Source organism: Protopterus annectens, chromosome 7.part0 (genome assembly GCF_019279795.1).
Source record: "Protopterus annectens isolate FY-2018-M chromosome 7.part0, PAN1.0, whole genome shotgun sequence".
Taxonomy (NCBI): domain Eukaryota; kingdom Metazoa; phylum Chordata; order Ceratodontiformes; family Protopteridae; genus Protopterus; species Protopterus annectens.
In genome coordinates this window covers 989,105,488-989,129,530 of record NC_056739.1, presented here as the reverse complement: position 1 = coordinate 989,129,530, position 24,043 = coordinate 989,105,488, and positions in this window count along the sequence as shown.

Here is a 24,043-nt window from a genome sequence, read left to right as displayed (position 1 = left end):
ACCTTTTTCAGCTATATCACAGACTCATATGGGTACAAAACAGGTTATCTGTTTAATTTTAGATGTTTCCTGACATTTGTACAACACTCTCAGTCAGATTACGATAACAGTAAGCAAGTGGTATTATCGCAAAAATCTGGTTGCGATAATACGTAAGTACCAAATATAATTTACTCAACCATGGTGTTGCATCATAGCATAGCAATACTTTTCTAAATGCTAAACTGTTATAGTAATTGCCATTAGTTCTATTACAGTGTTAACCTAGCAAAACAGTGCTCTAAATAGGGCTTCCTTGAATGTAGTGGAGGGTTAGCACAGTTTGGTGTGACATCTTTAATGGACTTAAATGGAAACATTCTCATAAATAATTTAACAAAACAATTATTTATAGGTATCTGGAGCTTCTCTTTAAAAACTGTTGACATTCCACATGCTCCACATCCTCTCATTTTACAATAATTCAGTATTCCACAATATTTGTATATTCAATACCAGAGCATAGCACAGGTGCCATAATATCAATTTCACCTCTACTACTAGAGATTAACTTTCTTCTTTATTTCTTGACAAGTCTGATAGGGTGGATATCTAGCTGGCCAATGCCCATTGATAGGAAGAACCAGATGACTATAAACAGAATGGACAGAGATGGATATAAGTATGAATGTTGTTGTTGTTGTTGTCTTTCAGCTTTTCCTGGTTGGGGGTCACCACAGCGGAACTTCGGTCCGCTAATGATTGGCAGTAGATCTTCCGAAACGCAGAGGTACCAGCTCGACATCCAGCCTTCAACGAAGGCACACCCATTTACGCATGTCTTGCAAATGTCCACCTAACTGCGGGGAGGACATGCAGACTCCACACAGAAGACACTCCCTGCACTCCAGCTGAGAATTGGAATATGAATTTATACTGACAGTTCTGTACGTTAATCTTCTTTTCTTACTATGGTGAGACTATCATATACAGTGAGTCACAAGCTGGAAACTCTATAGAGACAACATATAGCCTCACTTTAGAGAATTTCAAAGGCTCTGCTATATCTCTAATTTGTTTTGTTTGGTGTTGTTACTTAACATGATTGAAAAATGTCCATAATTGTTGTCAAGATGTATGGGACATTTGTATTAAAATAATATAGGAAAGCACAATAGAAGAATGAATTATTTGATTTACTCATGTAAATATAATTTATGCATTTATACTTCATTTTATTTTCTATGCTTTTTGATACAATTAATAACTTCCCTTATCACATTTTTTGTTTTGTAATATTCTTCCTTACCTTTAATGCTAAATTATCTAAATTATGCACATAATCACTTCCTCATTGTCTTTTCTATAATATACCATTTTGCTCATAATAAACGCATGCTAGATATTACTCCTGTTTCACTCAAACCATTAATATTCAGCTTTCCATTTTGCCCCTGAATGCCATTGATCTTTCAAAAAATAAAAAAATATATATATCTTCAGTGTGCAAACGTTTTTTGTCATAAGGTTATCTTTCACTTATTGCTTTATAGTTCATTTGGCAAATCTCAAACAAAATCCCAAAGTTTATTTATTTATTTTTTTGTGTTTAATTCTTCTTTCTTTGTAGTATCTCATGTCTTTTAATCTGTTTCATCTTTTAAAAAATAATCATTTTTACTCTGACTTCATATATTTTTCTTTTTTTTTGTACTTCCTCTGATGTTTAACCTTCTACTTTTAAATATTTTTACTCATTTCTAAACATCTATATTCCACCCTTTTTTCTTTATTCTCTTAACTAAATCCCAGGTCTGAAATAATTCTTTATATTTATTTTCAACCAGTTTCCTAGCTTGTAATTTTCTGCTTCTGTTTTTCATTTTAATTAAAATGCATTTGCATGCTTCTGTTCTAACTATTTGTCCAACAAATTCAGCCATTATAATATTTAGATTTTTTAAATGTCGTTTCCCTATATTCTAATGTCTTCTATAAACCATTGCACTTCTGCTAATTAACTCACATCCTTTGCTACAATATTCTGTGTTTATTCCATTTCTCTTTTATTCTTTGCAGTTTATTTGATGTCATCAATATAAGACAGTATTTATGGGATACAATAGCTCTTGAATATCTCCCAACAATGCTCTTGACCACTGTACTCATGCAAAAAGCAAAATTAAATGCACACATGAATTACCCTGCATTACCCCTTTATTTCATTGCATCTTGTCTCTAAAATATTATGTAACTTATAAAATCAGACAAACAGTTAAACAGTTGTAACCTATTTCCATTCTTTTCTCCTTGTTACATTTTCTTGTAACACTTTCAACAGTATTCTGTGGCCAATAATTGTTTAATTGTTTTCCTGCCTCAGAGCAAATCAGTATCCCATTTTCCATTTTCCTTCTGATTTCTATGATTTTTCTCACCCATAACAATGTCTGTTTTACGTCGTAATGAGTTATAAATCTCCCTGTTTTATCTCTATTTTTCATTAATACAGCAAGGTAACTTGAATGTATATTTTCTAAAAGCAGTATTCAGTTTCACATATACCTGATGACACTTTTTTGTTTGCTTTTTAGTATTATGCATCTCTTTGCCCTTGACTTTAGTTCATCCTCGCCATGCTTTTTCTCTCTTCTGATGTACTATTGTTCCTACATTTTCTTGAAATTGCTGTTTATCATACTGCTCTCTGATAACTTGTAATGATGCCTCCTACTCTTTCAACACTCTTACTGTGTTCATTAATTAATTCTGTCGTACATGGTTTCTTTTTTCCGCACATAATAATGGTTGCATCTGTTTTTCTTTTTTTATATAAAGTTAACTTCTATACCTCTTTATTAATTTTATGGTTTTAGCCTCGGTTAATTGTATTTTTTTACTTCACATATTGTCTACACCTTAGTTTTCTAAGACATGATCAAGTATTTTAACATTATTTCATTTTTATCTTAAATATTTCATTTTTTAATATCTACATTCCTTTTTTAGTTTTGCTTAAAAGCCATCTATCACTTTGATTGTGAATCATGTGCAGTTCTGATACCTATATGGTCCTTCAATAATCTACATAAATTATTGTATTCTAAAATGTGTCATTTTATTTTCAAAAATGTTTCTCTACATTCTTATCTTTTCTTCCAGCAGTAGCACCTTTCACTGCTGTTACTGAGTTCTCATACATGACAATTCGTTATAGCCACAATCTTACAAATGTATATGCATAAATATATGCCTTATATGGACTCTATTGCAGTAGACCATCTTCTACAAAAATATGTTTTTTGCTCCCTTCTACATTCCATTATTACTTCCATAAACCTATTAGGTTTCTATATATTGGATTTTCTTTTATTAGTCCTAAATAACAATTAAAGTCTCCTAGAGATGTAGTCTTCCTATTTCCATCAATACAGTTATACAGTATTTCATATGACTCAGGTCTAGCTTTCATTTCTATGGATGTGTGTAAGCCAGTTCAATGGAGAAGAGAGACAAAGCCCTAAGTACAACACAGGCAGCTTACAATCAGTTAGTTGCATGGTCAACAAGCTGACTGTGGCAAAAGCAAATGAGCAGCCACTGCCAGCTCACCCATCCTGGGTGGGTTTTATGGTTTTCGGGCTGGCCACATGGGTGACATTTAGTTGGAGCACTAGGTGTCTTACCCATTAGAGTCCAAGTACACTTTACCCTTATGTACCCTTACTGTCTGAGTGCATTCATAATCATAAGGCTGAGGGAAACTCAGCAGGTTGTGGTGACATACTCTCATGAGGTCAGCAACAGCAGATCTCAGAAAAGTTTCCAAAGAGGGGAAGGAAAGTGCTCCTGGGGGAATAAGGTAGGTCACTCTGAAGGACCAGCAAGCTGGTCCAACACCTACTACCCAACTCTCAGCAGGAAATGTAGACCAGTTAGTTTAGCAAGGCAAGAATGCCCATCTTTTGACTCACCAGAACAAATTGGCTGACTGGATGGAAGTAGAGGAGCCACTTGGTGAGGTCCAGTGGTGAGCAAAAAAATATCTTAATAACTAAAAAAAATAATAAAATAATACTATATAATTCTACATTCATGTCCTTGCTTATACCTTCCTGACCCTGTCACATCTCCATCTAGTATAGTAGAAATATTACTTTATTCTTAACCAATAATATTACTTCAAGGCATTCTTCTACTAAAAATAAGAGTCATGCTCAACCAAATCTTCTTTCAAAGTTTGCTTGTCATCCCCCAAACCATATCACCTAAAGGAAAATTAGTTTGCAATCTAACTCTTTTGAATAAATTAATTTTAATTGGCCTCGCTTTCCATTGCTGAATGCTTTTTAACATTTTAAAAAGACAGACACTAATTTTTCATCTTTACCCTTTTTATTTCCTGCTCCCTTACTCTTTGTTCAGTTATGTTATTTGTTTAACATCAACTTCCCACTCTCTTTTATTGTACTAACACTTCCAGTTTCACTCTGTAGTGAATTATACCTGTTTTCATTTATTGCATTTTCTGCATTCAGTAGTTTAGTATAATTTCTTACTCTTGTGCTAGTTGGTGGCCTTTTAATTGTAAAGCTTTTTTTTCCAGTAAAGTTCCATTAGTTTCATTAATGACATTACTTACATTTTCAAACAATTTTTTCAGATTCATATTGTTTATTATAATCATGCCAAAAGTTTTCTGATACCTAGTACATTTCATATTACACACTCTCTTTCACAGAATTGCTCATTTCCCCACACTTATTACAGTTTGTCTTCTCACATCTTCTCTTTGATTGCCCTTCAGAGTTGAAAATATAAAAGTGAACAGGTTTGCCTCCCTATTTAATTACCTCTCTTTACCAGAAAAAAATGTGAAGTTGTCAAGCTCTCATATATTTGCATCATACATATATAATTGTCCCAGTATTTCCTTCTGACATTTCAGATTGCTTCTCAGATGTTTGTCCCAGTATTTCCTACTGCCATTCTGAATTGTTTACCTCATTGTTTAAGTTTTCCAGTGTTTTCATATTGTAGTTTTATTTTTTGACTAACTTTAGCTTGTGATATGTTCTGTCTTGAGAAATATCTGTATTAGTTTTTCCTTCTTTGTTTTAAATTCCCAAAGGTAAGGTTAATCAAGGCTTTTGCAGTCTTTTTTTCCTGTAAATATCTGAGCAAAATAATATAAACTCCCTCACTTTTAAATTCAGTCAAGGAGTCTTTTTACAGTTCCTATGCATATTAACTAATGTTCATTCATGGGAGAAAGACAAACCTTGGGATTCAATAAACTCTGTGTAGGCTTCATGTCTATACAGAGTTTACATGTTTGAGCTCTGGTGTGTGGTAAGCGGTAGCGCACAATGCATAATCGAGAGAGTAGCCTAATGGTTAAGGTGTTTGCCTTACAAACACAAGGTGCAGGATTTGAGTCTCACAAGAGGTAATTAGCTAGGCTTAAAAGGGCTTGCAAGGGCAGTTAGTCTAGTACTAATCTATTAATGCCACATGGCATGTCACATAGAAATGTGGTAGAATGACACTCAAACATACCTCTCAACCTCTTAGAGCAAATCAGGAGAAAGCCATAAATAATCAGGGGACAAAGGCCCAAAAATAGAGACAGATTTATAATATGGGTGTATATTACCTCATTGAAAAACCTACCCATCAAATGCCTTTTCGAGACCACTAAACATCAAACTTCCATTTCTGTGAACAGCCACTTCAGTAATTTTTTTCTTAGGGAAATTAAAACGCTTGGCAATCATCATAAATTTACCCTTTTCCCCACTGTAGTGCGATCTTGGAGTTGGCATATTTAGTTAGGGGGCACAGCCCCCCACGTTGAAGGATGTGGGGGCAAAGGCCCCCCCCCCCACTTTGAAAGGTTTGAAATTGTGTGTCGTTTCTGGTTGGCCAAGTGATTGTTTTCCCCTAGGAAAAAAATCACTGAAGTGGCGATTTTCAGAAATGGCAGTTCGATGCTTAGTGGTCAGCGAAAAGGTGTTCGATGGGTAGGTTTTGTGAATGAGTTAATATAGACCTTTATAATATTGTTCTTCCAAACTTAGAAAGCTGATAGAATAATAGGTTGTACAGTAGCATGAACTCTGAAGAGCATGCAGTTTGAAACCCAAATGTCTGTCATCAGTTTCTGCCTTCACTCCACAATGACATGCCAATGATTTGCTAGAAAACAAAAATATTATGAGGAAATGATCACAAATATGAAACAAAAACTAGACATTCTGAATAAATTAGGACAGTTGAGAGGTATACACTCAAATGTATGTAATATTGACTCACATCTATCCAGAGATCATCCCAGTGATATGGCAGAAAGCCACAAATTTAATAAGGAAAACATCTGGATATCCTGGGAATATCTGGACAGTTGACAGATAGCAATGCAAAGTATATGGTCAAAACACAGTACAGGACATTGATATCCCATTCCTGGAATTCTGTACTGAAGCTGTGTTAATGATCTGTAACAGGACATGGAGTGCCATATTAAATGATCACTCAGGGGAAGTGTGTGTATTGAATAGAGACACACAGATAAATTATAGGAATGAACGCAGGTAAATAGGACAGGTGAAACTCCCTAATATACAGCAGAGGATGGCATGTCAGTGTAAGATGGTTGTAGCAGCAATACCAATCACATATCTAAATGGTACAGTAAGGACTGTACAGTAAAAATGCTTTTTATGTGACTGTCACACAAGGTGACATAATGGGGAGGATGTCTGTGTGAGATAAGCATCCTTATGTGAATAATGCAGATAACATCTATCACGGATCTGGCATACAGTTTGGGTAAGGTGCATATTGTGAAGCTATGCAAACTGATGTGCCTTAATAGGAGTGTACTCTCAGTAGAGTTCTCCAGTAAGGTGGGTACAGGTAAAGTCTCATGGAAAACATTACATGAATGAACCAGTCAAGGACAATATCAGAATAATACCACCAGTAATCTCATGCCTCTGACATAACATATGTGATGTAGAGTGATAAGAGATGAGTCTGCACACACACACTTGAACAACTATTATGATACATCCACATTCTATGATGGTAACCACCCACACTGCCCTGACACTGTAACATCTGCTGGAAGTGTTAGGAGAGACATTGCTATACCTGTATGCAACAGTAATGGCAATACAGGCTAGTTGCCTTGTGTGCATGGCAGTGTTTATACACACACCCACACACACACACACACACACACACACACACACACACACACACACACACACACACACTGCCATGAATGATATACATGCCATTAATGTTGTCAAACACCTATGTATGTAGTGTGTACATGAGCAAAACAGGTAGCTCACATGCATCTGGTGTAAGAACCTGATTGGTGTTCCGCACCATCAGGCAGTCATGTATATTCCACAGAAAAAAATACCTAGGTATGGCTAATAAGCTGTGTGACAGTGCACTGTGACAAAGGTGGTTACTTCAGTTACATATCACTGGAGGATGTGTAGGGAAGTAAATGAAGATGGGTGCACTGTACAGTTATTGGTGTGATGAAGGCTGGGAAACATGAAGGTATTATGGCCTATGATGAGCATGTCCTTCACATACCAAGTACTTGTTTTACATTCAAGGGAGTAGTCAGCACTGTGACCACATGCTGGTGGATGTACCACTTACCATCTACCCTAGACTTGAGTGACATACCTATTGGTCTGGTTATAGGGTATGATGTCCACATTATACTTGGGTGGTGTGTTCTTGAATCAACAAATCTCCCCGTGTTTCTTTTCAATGCAGGTGTTGTCATGGATGTGGCAGCAGCTTTTGGTATGTGTTGATACTGCTGGTATTATACTAATATCCCAGTTGGAGTTAATGATTTCCCACAGTCTGTAGTCCTTCAGGCAGCTGTTTGGACACAGCATGTGTAATTCATCTATGATGTCCATCACTTAACTAATGGGCAGGAAAGGGTCAAACAGACATCCCTGATTTACAGACCTGATCACTGGTCCTGAAATATAGGCCACGCCCACACATTTCAACATAGTGAGATGCCATGTTGGTGATACACTGGTCTACCCATTTGGTGATATAGCTGTTTATGGCATATGGCAGTGTTGATTGAATATCTCAGTGTGGATTTGTATCAAATGCCTTGGCCTGGTCAAGTTATGCAAGATGATACTCTTGTCATCATGCATGCCATTGATGACCTCTTTGAGGACATCTATCAGATGTAACAGACATGATGTAGCATTAACAACTCACACAGGTCTGTTGCACACAGCTGGACTATTACTAGTGTAGATGTAGGTGAGGTCCATGATGACATCTTGGTCTATCTCAGATTCGAGGAGCATCAGGTTGCCTCTATACATGCATACATCAGGTGTTGACCCCCTGACTGTGGTGGATACATGTTGATGTACACCCTTGTATGGGAACATAGCCCATATGGAGGGTGTACTGAAGTGTGTATTCAACTGTATTAGGAAGGTGTATGTGCTGAGTCATGCCATAGATGATCTATGATGTTGTCACAGCCCATTGATTCCATGTGATAGGTGTGGATGAAGGTAAGACAGTGCAAACTGACTGTTGTGATCTGGCCTAGGGTTTTGACACAATCCCCAATGTAGGTATCATTAAGAAACCCTGCCAGCTGGGTATTAACCCTTATGTCAGTTGATGGATAACTGATTGACTCACCTACAGAACACATATTGTGAAAATTAGTGAATCAACCTGTACCAGTAGTGTTACCATTGGCAAACCCCAGGGATCTGTGCTTGGCCCTTCACTGTTAGGTCTCTATTTCTCGACAGTTCAGGCTAAAGTATATACCCTTTGGCTTACCAACTTTGCTAATTCTTGCATACTGGGTGCAATTATTGAGTCCACCAATGATGATAACATAGTACAGGTGAAATTAACACAGGCAACTGAATGGTGACAAAGGCACACGATCTACAAATAAATGCAGAAATGTGTGTTTGTTATATTGCCCATCTGAAAAGTGGAATTAAATGTTAAACATAGCATGGACAACAGTCTTGCTATGCAGAAACCCAGTGATTCAAGCACTGGGAACAGATGCAGATATGAATCTGAACTTTGACCAGCATGTGTCCACACTGGTATTGAAAACCTATATTGTGCACATCATAAGCCACGCCATCATATTGAGATCTTGGGATTATATGACAGCACTGTAGTCAAACCTCATCAGAACACTAATAAATTATAATGTTCTTTTGCATGTACCTCACCAGATACATGCAGCAGCTGAAGTGCCCACAGGGCTTTCTCAGCAAGATAACACAGGGCCTACAAACCATGCCTGATGTATGTGGGCAGATTAAAAGCCATGTCACTGTAATCTTTATTGTATAGTATGAGATGATGTCTGTCTGGCCTCCAGGCCAGTCTCTGACCCTGCCCTGGTGGAAATACTGCATATCCAAAAAGTCTGATACAGCTGATGACATCAGTGTCTGCTAAGGAGAATATGGTAATAGCAGTGTCTCACATGCTGGTGTAAAAGTCTCTCTGTAATGTCAAGCAAGAGCTCATACACACACACACACACACACACACACACACACACACACACAGTTGACTGCAGTGAGAATAAAACCCCAACATAACAAAATACACATGCTACAGAATCCAATACATTATGCAAGTGCCACAGACAACACTTTATAGTTGATATCTGCAGTGTCTGTTGAGAAGAATATAACAGTGTCCCACATGGTGGTGTTAAATTCTCTCTGTAATGTCAAGCAAGAGCACACATACACACACACACACACACACACACACAGTTGACTGCAGTGAGAATAGAATCCCTACATTACTAAATACACTTACTAAAGAACCCAGTACTTTACGCAAGTGCCACAGCTCACATCTGACTTGGAGTGTCTCAGACAACACCTTATAGCTGATATCAACAGTATCTGTTAAGGAGAATATGACAATGTCCCACTTGGTGATATAAAATGCTGTCTGTGATGTCAAGCAACAACTCACACACACACACACACACACACACACACACACACACACAGTTGACTGCAGTGAGAAAAGAACCCCTACCTATATAAGTACACAAACTACAGACCACAGCACTTTATGGAAGTGCTATGGCATAAGTCTGACTTTTACAAGAGTGCAGGTGAACTCATAGTAAATGAAATCAGCAGGCCATGTGTAAGACAAGATATTGGGTGGGCTGCATAAAATGGATGTGTAGGCATCTACAGGAATCAAAATACTGTCACTTCATGATATTGGAGCAGTAATAGTGGGATACACACTTCTGCTCTTTTGTCCATACACACACACACACACACACACACACACACACGCCCAGTTGACTGCAGTGAGAACAGAACCCCTACCTAAGTATACAGACTACAGAACACGGTAAGTTATGCAAGTGCCATGGCACAAGTCCGACTTTTACAAGACTGCAGGGGAGCTTATAGTGGATGACATCAGCAGGTCATGTGGGAGACAGGTTGGGTGGGCTCTATGAAATGAATGTGTAGGCATCTGCTAGAATCAAAATACTGTCGATCCATGGGATTGGAGCAGTAACTGTAGGATACACACTTCTGCTTTTCTGTCTAGATACGCACACACACATACGCACACACACGTACACGCACACACGTACACGCACACACACGTACGCGCACACACACGTACGCGCACACACACACACATGCACACACACACACGTGCACACACGTACGCGCACACACATACGTACACACACACACACACATGTACGCACACACACACGTACGCACACACGTACACACACACACACACACACACACACACACACACACACACACACACACACACGTATACACACACACGTATACACACACACACACACACACACACACACACACACACACACACGTACACACACACACACACACACACACACGTACACACACACACGTATACACACACACACACACACACATACACATGTACACACGTACACACACACACACACACACACATACACATGTACACACACACACACACACACGTACACACACACACACGTACACACACACACACACACACACACGTACACACACACACACACACACGTACACACACACACACGTACACACACACACACACACACACACACACACACGTATACACACACACACACACACGTACACACACACACACACACACACGTACACACACACACACACGTACACACACACGTACACACACACACACACACACGTACACACACACACACACACATGTACACACACACACACGTACACACACACACACGTACACACACACACACACACACACACACACACACACACACACACATACACACACACACACACGTCCAGTTGACTGCAGTAGAGAACAGAACCCCTACCTATCTAAGTACATAGAATACAGGGCACAGTACGTTACACAAGCACTATGGCAAATGTCTGACTTTTACAAGAATGCAGGTGAACTAATAGTAGATGACATCAGCAGGCCATGTGAGAGACAAGATGTTGGGAGGCCTGAATAAGTTCATAGCTTCATAGGTTCATAGGAGGCTACTAACATAATGGACCTAGGGTGTTTATAAGCCCAGCCATGTAGAAACGCAAGTACCCTTATTCAGCATAGTTAGATGGTCATTGTTAGCAGAGTGATTTTGTGAGGATCACCAACTGGCCCTTTTCATTAGGGACATAGGTGCCACCCCAGAGGTGATGTTACAATCACCCAACTAGTAGTCAAGGTTGGGTTTGAACAGGGTCATTGAGGAGCACTGTTTCTCATGTAGTGAGACTTTTACAAAGGAGTGTGAATTGCTAGGGGTTATATCTGTCTCCCAGGGATGTTCTGTTTATGTCACAGGTTAGGTTGAGAACCCCGGGGCAGGTTATTCTCATCCCATTTGTTTTGCAGATGTCCAGCATTTCCAGTTGTGCAGGGAAAGACATTACTCTGTAGACCAGGCATAGGTCACCTCTCAGTAGCCTGCATGATATGGAGTACAATGACATGCTGCTCTTTCAGTCTTTCCATGTATGTCATGTTTGGAGGCCCTGGATTCTCCCTGGCACAAACCTATGTTTTCTCCAATTGCTGCAGGTTTCTTGTGAAGTACAGATAGAAAGGAGCATTGTACTGAATTAGTGGTCTGATAAGGGTAGAGTACAGCAGAGGTATGGCCACCCTGGTCTTGGATGTGATGTCCATATGTATGCCATACACAATGCAGAATGTGTGTATCACCACTATGAACACATAGTAATGAAAGTTTAGATTGCTATCAACATGTGTTCCCAAATGTCACAAAACTGTGTTTTGGCTTACAGGGGTGTTATGTATATCATAATTAGCAGGGGTACTTCATTGGTCAAAGGGAACAATGAGGTATTGAATGTTTTAAGGCTCAGTCTATCAGTGTGTCACCAATCATTTGTGTGTGTCAGCCCCTTCTGTAATATGTTACCATCATTGGAGGACTCTATATGAGTGCATCCAGTTACCAGTCATCTGCAATCTAGGTAAAACACATGCCATCTACAGTTGCCAGAGCTTCAGGGAAGTAGTGTGCAAACAGTTGAGGGCTCGGCACAGATCCTTGTGGTATTCTAATGGTAAGAGGCTAGTGTTAGAGGTGCAGTCCCCAACTTTGAGAGTGCATGTTCTGTCGGTGAGACAGTTGGCTATCCATCTACTACTGTATGGCTTAATTCTCATATGTAAGATCTTCAGTATGAAACATGAATGGGGGATAGTGTCAAAGGCCTTGAATAACTCAACATAAGTGGTATGTCTTGTTATCCCACATCCAGGTCTTTGGCGTCAGTATCAAAGAAGTCCACAAGCTTCAATAAGCAAGATCTACCCTTGACAAAAACAAAACAAGTTGTGTCAAATATGTTGAAGATCACCTATGTCCCTGTGGATATGGTCCGTGCTGATTCCTTTCCTAGACGTATAGATAAGGATTTTTAGGTGTATGTGTCAATTTTTGTAGTTCTGCATGTTACCAGACTGATGTGCATTGCATATCATATGACATATGATATAACATTTTGTAGTGTTGTTGATATATGTGTGGGAAAAGTACTACTGAGACACCAGGGTTGCAGTGCTTGGGGAGTCAGCACATGGCTGTATTATAAATATGCAGCAGTGTGAGATAGGGCCTTCAGTTTGTAATGTTAGTACATGTAATGTCATGTCATAGACAAGAAATGGAGAGTAAACAGCAGTAATACATAATATTTAGATTTCCATAGTGCGGTGGGCAGCTGGTTTGCGAGACATTTAGCAAACTGTATACACATGTGAGATACACATGTTTGAGTCTAACTAAACAGTGCACAAACATGAGCAATATTGGTAAAGTCTGACAGTTAATATTGAGTCTATGAAACACACCTACTGCTTAACTGACTCTGTAGCAGCATGTGTTAATCCATGATACATTTATTTTTTGGGGCCAGATGATACTGGGTTCAAATACAGGTGTATCTAATACTTTTAAATACTGTTAATTACAGAGTGATATTGCAATGACATGAATTGTTTATAGTGTATGTGTTGCTGTGTGTTGGCATAGCACAGAGGTGTTAAGCAGCATTGTGTCAGAGTAACTGCTGCTGTTTGCCAGAGCTCATCATTGCTGTGTATTGGTGCACAATTTTTACCTCTGTGCAAACATGGAGCCCAAAAAGTGAAGGGATCCATTGGTTTTGCAGCAACTTATGTGTGTTCTGTGTGATTGTATTTATTTGACCAGATTAAAGTGGTGAAATGGGGATCAAGCAGGGGGAAGAACAAAGGGAAAGCAGGACAGAAATGTGCAGGAGGGAGGTAGGAAAGAACTATGGCTATCCATTTCTTTAAAAGTGTAAACTAAAAATATATGTGCAAAATATTAACTGAATTTGGACTGTCACCACTGGAGAGAGGGGTGACCACAACACAATCATGTTGTATAGCCAATTGGACCAAAGCAAGTGTGTCAAGATGACACGTGCAAAATGGAGAGATATGTATGGGATGATATTTTTTTTGGATAGGTGCCCATTTATTTTTTATTTGTGAGAGAGAGGAAAGTTGGGAAAGGGCTGTAGGTATGTCTGAGTCAGGTAAGTTGGGTAAGTGAGCAAGCAATTGCAGACAGACAAGACAAACAAGACAAGAGACAGGGATGGTGATGGACACAAAATCTTGGGGGACACCATGATTGTGGTTAGAGTCGGACATCCAGAGCCCACGGTCATCAAGCTGGGACACCGTGAGAATCGAGTCTTCACCCACTGGACTGTCATCACTGTCACCTCAATCCACTGGTGGCTGAAGTGTTTGATGTCTTCTCCTCCTCCTCCTAGTACTATGCAAAATGAGGGAGAGCCGCATGTCTAGCCGGCGTAGGCATGCACCAGTGGTGTAGTACACAACCCTGTGCACCATCCCTGGCAACTTGGTGTGGGTGTTGAAATCACCACCTCTGCCACTGCTCCTGGAGGTTACCACTGGACCTGAGAGTCCAGGTAGCATGGGGCAGCAGAGTTCGAGCTGCAGTTTGGCTCTCAGACATACTGGGCATCAACACTGGAGCCAGTGGAGAGGAAGCAGGTGGATCCAGTGGGGCTGGCCTACCCTTCTGTGCTGTAGAGAATTTAGTGATGTGGTACACATGGATGACATGGACACAATTTGACCACATATAATAAAAATAAAACAAGAAAATAAAAAAATAAAATAAATGCAAATAAAATAAAGTTAAATTATTTTTCAATCACATAAAATAAATTTAAAGTAAAATATATATTCATAAAAGAAAAGAAAATTAAAAAAATAAACAAAAATTATTTTAATAAACAATATAAAATAAAATAAGAGAAATAAGGGTTGGGGTGAGAGAAAAAAGAGATAAGATTAGTACCTTCATATATGCCATGGAATGCCTTAAGACAATTATTTAACTATGCTATCTTAACTTTTACATTTAAGTGTATACCACTTTACAGATGCACCTTATACTACAGACTGCAGCATTGCAGCAAGTAATCCTATAAATGTGCATACATTGCGCATACACGTGTTCCAGTTATATACATTACAGTTTACAGCAAGCCATTTGTGCCACTGCTACAGAGGTTTCAATTTAATGAAAATACTATTTAAGAAATAACAGTAATGTGTAGCTGTGCAGTGTGGAATTTCAGCCCAAAACCTCTGACTACAGTCTAATACTGGACTCTTACAATTGGCTTGTGCTGCAGATTAACACATGAATAATTGCATTTACAGTTGGGATATGCATGCTCAAGTTGATACAACTCTATAAAATACCAAAAATGCTATCTTTAACTTTTACTGCTACAGTAATACTACTCTTCTGCTGCATACATACCACATGCTTCCCTCATTCTCGCCAATCTAGCCCTGTGGAAAAAAACAGAAAAGAACAGAACACCATTATGCACACCAGTCTTGCCTACATTCAAGTATAAAGTCTTACATGTACTGTCTGTATTTGATACTTAAACAGGTGTGGGATGTCCACAGTCCAAAATTCATCAATCCAATGGTTGAGTGTATCTCTCTTCCTCCTCTGTAGGTCATTGAAATGCTGCCTACATTGTTTCCAGTGTTCTGGACACCTGTGGCACTGGATACAGCCTGGGCTAAACTATCCCAAGCCTCACAGTTGTACTGGGGCCGAGAATGGTCCCCCTGCAGAAGAATTTGGCTGTGGTCCTTAACTAGGAGTCCAGTGAATATCCTGGACTTCTGGACACCCCAAATATGTGCCCTAAACCTTCCACAAAAATGTTTGCCATGTCTAGCATAAATCTACAGCAATGGAGACTGATACTTTCCCACCAGTTCCAATTATTGCATTTACTGGAGTGTGCACACTGCTTGGTACTTCTGGGCTCTGCTTACCATCATGCAACTGCATTGCTTTTCACTGCACACCCCTGAGCAACATGTTTGCATGATGGTAAGTAGATAGTAGCAGTGTCAAGCAGTGAGGAATTCAATTCAGTTACTGCAATTGCAAGGTTTTTGGATGTACATGCAGTTGTGTATATGTCTTGGGGAAAATGTGAAGGCCATGCAAGTCCAGATAGCAGCATTATACTTACAGGAATACAGTACACATTATACCCACAGTCATACATCTGATTATAAATGTGATAATACTTAGATAGATAAATTAGTAAACAACTGACACAATAATGCTGTCTCATCCATCATGCATATAATTAATATCACTTCCACTATCTAAGTGACAGTGACTATAATGGGAAGTGGAACAACAGTAAAAGTGTATGGAATACCCTGTATTAAACCCAGGACCATGTGTATGGCAGTCCTATACTTACATATGTTGCCACAAGAAGCTTGAAATAACACTTGTCTATGTTTCACTTCATTGCTATAAACTCCAGTGTCACAAACAGTAAAAAAAGGGTTGCACACCTTGTACTAGATCCCAAGACCATCTGTACTCTAGCCCTACACTTACACCTGCTGCCACAGAACTAGTTACATGACATTCCCTATTTTACTAATCATTCTTAAGGAAAAAAGAAAAAAGGGGCAAGTAGCTGAAATGAAGAAAATTAATGCATGACATACACACAAAAAATCATGGCTCACATGAGGTATGTCTACATAGATCTGGATTTAAACTCACTCCAATGCAACTTCAGAATGCAATATGTGTGCCTCATCCCCTTTGCCACACAAACACCGTTGCAACAAATAACTGAACTTATTCTGCACACAACCAACTGTAACAGCATCTACAGTGATATCAAACCATATTACTGTTATTTGTACATTTATTACATTTGGATGTAGTACACTTAGTAATCACACAACCTGTTATGATTATTGCTTGCAAATATGCAGCTCCATCTTACCTTTTTGTGGTTGTTCTCATTCTTCATTTATCTAACCAGCACTCTGAGACATGCAGTGTGTAAGTGATTCTATATCATTAGCCTTAAAATCTGTGAGATTATTAACTGAACATAATATCATATGCAGTTGCCAACAACTGAAGGGCATGTTGCATGTTAAGGAACACAACCTGTGAATTGTATGCTGCTTACTGACTTTACCAACCTTACATCTAACACTTTGTAGATCTAACCTGACACTCCCAGTTAAAGTAAGACAGCCTTCAGTGCTGTTGTGTTTTCCTTCTCCAAACCAGTAACCATTCACAGTTGTATTCCATTAAAAAACACTGATGGATTGCCTGCACAATGTTTACATCTCCTACATGGATCCAAGTATTTGGGATTCAGTAATTCTAATGAGTTCACTTCTGATTTGCATCATCACTGTGCTAACAGCCCTGATTCTATACCATATAAAAAGGCAACTGTTCAGCTAGGCAAACTGATGGTGAGAATACTTGTTTATGTTGGGAAGACTTCACATATGCTATTTCTTCAGGATATATCTGTAGAGAGGATTACTGAACTTCAGAAGGTATGCTTATGTTTTGTCATACTGTATATGCTGGAACGTATTTCTGAAAAACCTGAAACAAAGGTTTTTACACTTTTATCTGTATGCATTACTTAGAAGTGTGCTGCTGGCATGGGCATGTTTGTCAAGCCATTTTACAGGTATACATGATTGCCAATATATGAAAATGTAATGCTCTATGATTTCAGGGACAGTTCCTTTGATAGTACTTTTAGCATTTCAAAAATGGTTTGTTAGCAAAATGTGTCATTTCCCTGTTCTTGTTGGGGGCAAAGTTGAGTTACTGTTATGGCACAAACAACTATTCCCCGGATTCACGAATCCTCCGTGTAAGACTTAATAAGTCTTACTCAGAGGCTGCAGTTGAATGGTATGATGTCAGCATGCAATGAATATGCATGAGGGCACTCTGACCCAACCGTAAGTCCTACACGGACCGTGTAAGAAAGCAGGGGGCGTGTCCAACTGCCAAGCAGTCTAAATGTCCACGCCCCTGCAAGTGTTTAAAATAAAAGAAATAAACAAGAGCGAGTCCGCTCAAATGTCCCTGCACCCAACACCTCACTGCCTAATATTGTAAACGCCCATCAGACATCTAAAACGCATAACCCTAAATTTTTTTTTAAATACCCAAAATAGCTGCCCGTATTTGTCCATGTGTGCGCAGGTGTGCCCATTGCTTAGCTACAGTTAGCAATTCACACATGGAAGAGCATAAGAAAAAATGTTTATGCAAATCACACCAAATAGCAATAGCGTAATGGTAGACAATTCGCACAAAGAAGAGGCATTCACAGTTCGAGTCCCACCACTCCCTTTCATATTTATTTTTTAAATCAGTATATGGAATAATACCCATCATATATGTTTAAACACAACTAAAAAGCAGTGAAATAGCCAATGTATCAGTGAATAAAATAAATATTTTAAAGGATCCCAATATAAAATTGCCCGCAGTTAAGCAGCGCTTCACCCAGCGCAATATAGTTGCCCATAGCTAACTCGCGCTTTACCAGCACAATGTAGTTGCCCATAGCTAAATCACACTTTACCCAGTGCAAAATAGTTGCCCAAAGCTAAATAGCGCATTACCCAGCGCAATTGTTTTGCGCGGAGGTGCGCGCCGTGCCAACCAGTGCACCGTCGGGCAACGTGGAGCAATGTAGAGCAAAGTCTTAAACACAGCCACACCCCCTAACCTGTCTGGATAGTAGTAAAATAAAAAGCAATGATAAGGTTTGAACCCAGGACACTGCGCACCATAATCAAAGTACTGAACCACTAAGCTACGACAGCTTAGGGTAAACATCCACTGTTAACATATATATAGTACTAAATGTTTGATTAACCATTGCTAAGCAGGTCTGCAGTCAGCCGAGAATATTCAAAAATGGGCAATCACAGAAAAGTGCGGGAAATGCGGCATATTTAAGCCGCATAGGCGGGAATACTCACCATAACTGACTGTAGCTACCATCTGCAGTTAGAATGTCTGGTGCTGGAGAGGGAACACGCTTTTCAGCGCAATGCCGGGGCATCGAGGAGTCAAGATATATGGTTTGGCTCCTAGTCCATCGGCATGAGACTCTACTCCTGCAGGACTAGTTCCAAGGAACAGAGTATAAGGCAGAGGCTTCGAACCGGTTAGCTCATGAACTCACCAGTGCCACAGGCGTCCCTCGGACTGGTGAGCAGGTCCGTCACCACCATGCAGACCTGAGGAGGTAGAAGCAGGACCTTCTGAACCAGTGGATCCAGGAGGCCTGTCAAATGCGGGATGCCCCAGTACTAAGTAGGTAGCCATGGAATGCAGTATGTAAGATAAGCTAATATAGCCTAAATAATGGATAGGTATGTCTCAATATCTCTTTATTTACTCCACAGCTGCAGGTGCTCGTGCTATGAACCAGCAAGCCTATGCAGATAGGCTGCTAAGGCTGCACCCCCAGGCAGGTTAGTAAATATGCTGCATGTATTGTTACATGATATATGTGAGTGAGCATGAGAAAAGTATTTAAGCCCAATAATACAGCAATAAAATGTCCTGATTAAATCCTCTGCATGTACTGTTATATAACAAATGTCAGTGAGCCAGAAATTGAGTGTATTAACCCACCAATCAAGCTAAAATAATTCTGGAATACTATCCCTGCATGTATTGTCATAACATATAAGTGAGCAGGCCTGAAAAAGAGTGTTGTAACCTATCAAGAAAGGTATAATATGTCCTGAATATGTCTTCTGCATGCACTGTAATAACAAGTAAAGGAGAGAGCCTGTAGAAAAGAGTGTTCAATGTAATTAATAAAGGTATAAAACTCGGAGTGTGTCTGTGTCACTTACTATGAAATGTTGTTGCACCCTTGCAATAATAAATAGTACTGTTGTATTAGGTGCTGTCAACCCACAGTTGTGCAGTCCCATAGGAAGTGGATGAAGGAAGTGGCAGTAGCTGTGAAGTATAAAACATTCATTCCCTGAATAAATCATCTGCATGTACTGTTAAATATCATAAGTCAGATAGGCAGGAATAGAGTGTAGTAACCCATGAATAAAGCAAAAACATGTCTGAAATACTATCTGTGCATGCACTGTCATAGATAAAACATGAGTGAGCCTGTAAAACAGTCTTGTAACCTATCAATAAAGGTATAACATGTCATGAATAGGTCTACTGTATGCAGTGTAATGTCAAATACAGGAGAGAGCCTGTAGAAAAGAGATTTAATGTAAATAAGAAAGGTATAATACTTGCAGTGTGTATGTGCCAGTTACTCAGAAATGTTGCTGTACCCTTGCAGTAAAGAAATGTTACTCTGTTGTAGTAAGTGCTGACAACCCCCAGTAGTGCAGTCCCATATAAAGTGGATGAAGGAAGTGCCAGTAGCTGTGAAGTATGCAACAGTCCTAAACAGTTGTGAAATGGCTGACATGCATAGGTAAATCTGGCACACGAGTAGCCTGTCAAGGTGTTCCCCAGAAATGTTAGTGTGTTACCTGAAAAGTAGGGTTGTGTAGAAAACAAGTGAAAAAGCCATGTGAACACATCCAAATGTGCAGATACATAAACAAGTCAATTTAATACAAGCATGTAGTAGTAACATCTGCATCCTGGACAGTTACCATGTCAGATATAGGCCAGGTATATCATGAAGTAGCAAAACCCATAATGCAATCAAATGCATGTTGCCTAGTGTAAGAATACATATAGGGGATATACACCTGCAGTCAATAGGAATGTAGTGTACAGTTAAAGTACTAATAAGATGTTAATGGAGGTTTCTTTTTACACCCTACTCCATGTGCATAAACAATGCAATTCCACACCTCAATGGGCATTTCTAATCTCATAACATTAGTTGGGACATATGTCCCATTGTTATATAAAATCTGCACTTACTTTGATGCATGTCCCCTGTTAAAACACCACAATCTTGGTGGCCTGTTGCCACCAATCATCCCTGCATGCTGTTGGAATGTCCACTTTCGTTCAATACATGCATGTGTTATGCTTTCTGTTCAACTGTTGTAACCCTGGTGTGTTGGGTTAATGGGAATATTACTGCTTGCTGTTACAACTAACTTGGAATGCTGTTGTCTATGTTATAATTAAACACACCTAATCACAGAACGTATGGGAATGCCGGTCCCAGCGGACCCACCTGTCCCACCTCAGCTGGCAGTTGCACCTGGCACTAGCATGTCTGATGCCCAGCTCAGGCCACCCTCCTCCGTAGGTACTGTGCATCCTTCGGGTGGAAGTGCTGCAGGGGATGGGGCTCACCCCCCCTGCAAGCGTGGGCAGAGAATGGCCTCCTGTCACCCTCCAAAGGGTCCAGGTTGTGGTGCGTAGGGAGATCCAGCGTTTAGTCACTGATCCCCTACACCAACTCGAGGCAAGAGTGGCGTGACTCATGGGTGAGCCTGCCCCTCCTACGCAGCTCCCAGCACAGTGACCCTCGGGTCTGTGAAGGTCCTGTGGTGACTGCTCATGGGTAGAGATTTCAGTCCCACTGTTACCATCCATGGGCTCATGGGCTTGCGATTTCCAAACATCCGTACCCATCAATTGTGTTTTACAGGGTTAACGTGTGTATCCAGCAACATATATAGTCTGTTACAGCAGTATGCCACCTATAGTAACAACTGGACACATCTGTTAGACAGGGCTATGGCATCAATGACTAGAGTGTTTGATTGGTACTACTGCACCTGTACTTTACATCCATTGCAATGGATGACATCTCTGTTCATGCATTGGTGTGATATACACCCCTGTCTTGAAGTTGTGCAATGTGTCATAAACAGTGTGTCAGGTACTGTTGTATAGTGGTGTGATATATAGAGTCTGCCAGGCAGTGTTAGTTAGTTCTGGCCTGAGAACCAATAAGTGTTATTGAACGTGTGTAACCACTGACAGACAATAGGATGGTATATATGTCAGTAAAGTGATATCTGTGGGTAAAGGTGTAAAGTGTGCCACAGGACACTCTCACACATGTGTCATACTCTGCCCCTGTATGCATCTTGTTTGTCTTGTCTGTTTACCTACCCAACCTACCTCCCCAAATATATCTACTTCCTCTATCTCACTTTCCACTCTCCCCTGAAAAAAACAAAAAAACAAAAAGGGCAATCTGTACCCGAAAAACAATTATGCCCCATACATAGCTTCCCATTTCGCACACATGTCCATTGGACATGTACACTGATAATTCTAATTGGCAGTACAACAAACTATGTTGTCCTCACCCCTCTCTCAGGGGTGGAAGGTTTCAAATTTCACTCCAAATTTTCAACATATGCACAGCTGTTGCTGGTAAAAAAAACGGGCAGCTATGGACCTTCCCTACACCCGTCCTGCACATCCCGAGCTTGTTTCCCTACTGTCTTTCCCTCTCTATTCCCCCTTTTTCACCACTTTCCTATCTCCCCATTTTCTTTTCTTTCAAAGAAATTAGCACGGGGGTTAGCAGGAGTAAGCACTTTTAAGCAGTAGTAAGCGGGATTAACCAAGTGTGAACATGTGTGCGCTTAGCTAAGCGTAGCTAAGCATCGCGCAAACCCGCGCAAACCCGCTTACTGCTTAAAAGTGCCTTAGTCACTCTATGGCAGGGTCCTTGTTCTACTGAGCAGCAAAATAACAAACCTCTGCCAGACTCGAACCCCAGACCATTGATATAACAGACTGCACGAATTACCACTAAGCCACAGCACATATACAAATAACTTGGTTCTGAAATAAATATATCATGCATTACAATGAGGGAATGTAAATTCAAATTAGGAATGGTATGACACAAACCATTTTCTGTGGGTCTTTACCAGCAGTGGTTGTGGAATTGCATGACATGACTGTGGAAGGAAAACCAGCCATCCTAGCAGGGAAAAATGTTACAGTAGCACCTTACAAACAACACACAGTATCAGACCAGGGTAAATACTGTCCACAGGAATACAGTGCAATAACCACATTTGTATGGCAGTTAATTGTGTAAGTGAGAAAAAAATACATACTCCCATGTATCCTGGGTTAGCATTTGGAGTGGTGCATACATGTCTACACTGAGATGTGTGTACTGGAAGCAGCAACATGCAGGTATGAGTACAACATACATATAACTGGCTACAACCCTAGCATCAGATAAGAGACATATACCAACCTTCAGACTGACACAACAGTGTCCAGAGCAAACAAGAATGGGCCCCCACCTTTGAAATCTGAAAGGGCTACGTCTACCCAACCTAGCATTTTATAGCAGTGGGCTGCAATCACAGTGAGTAATGCAATCACCAAACAGCAGGGTGCATGCAATTACTGAATGGTGGGCAGCAATTGGTGTAGAGGCTATCACATGCACAAGTGCAGATACCTAGAAAAGCAGGCTGTACCTGCAGTCCACACATGCAATGATATCATTGCAGGTGATGTGAGATAGAGAGTGAGAGAGAGAGAGACACGGACATAGACTGAGACAGAGACAGAAGAGAAGGAGAAACAGAGACTGAAGGCTAAATAGATGGAAAAAACCCAAAGCAAACCAGCAACAAAAAAAAATAATAATAAACTGTAACACACGGAGCAGGGAAATACAAAGGTAAGGTATGTAACTCAAATGTATATGTTGGCATGTTGTAGATGTTCCCGAAGAGTACTCTACACAATGCAAATCATCCATGTGTGGCAGCAGTATGTATCTATCTGTATCTGCACATGTGCATAGGGCATGGGACATACTGCAACTGTTAGTGAAAGGTGGACAGCTATCTGTCAGTGAATGTTGATATGTGCATATATCCATGTAGGTCATAGTGTGTGGCCTAAAAGACAGCATGCAGTGTGCAGGAGTGGCCTTAGGTCAACTGGTGCCCTAAGCAAAAGGGCCCCATGGTGCCCCCTACCACATTTCCTGGTGCCCCCATCCTTGTATCCACATAAATAGTGGAAAAGCACCCCTGCTAGAGTGGCGCCCTAGGTGGTCGCCCAGTAGGCCTATGCCTAAGCCCAGCTATG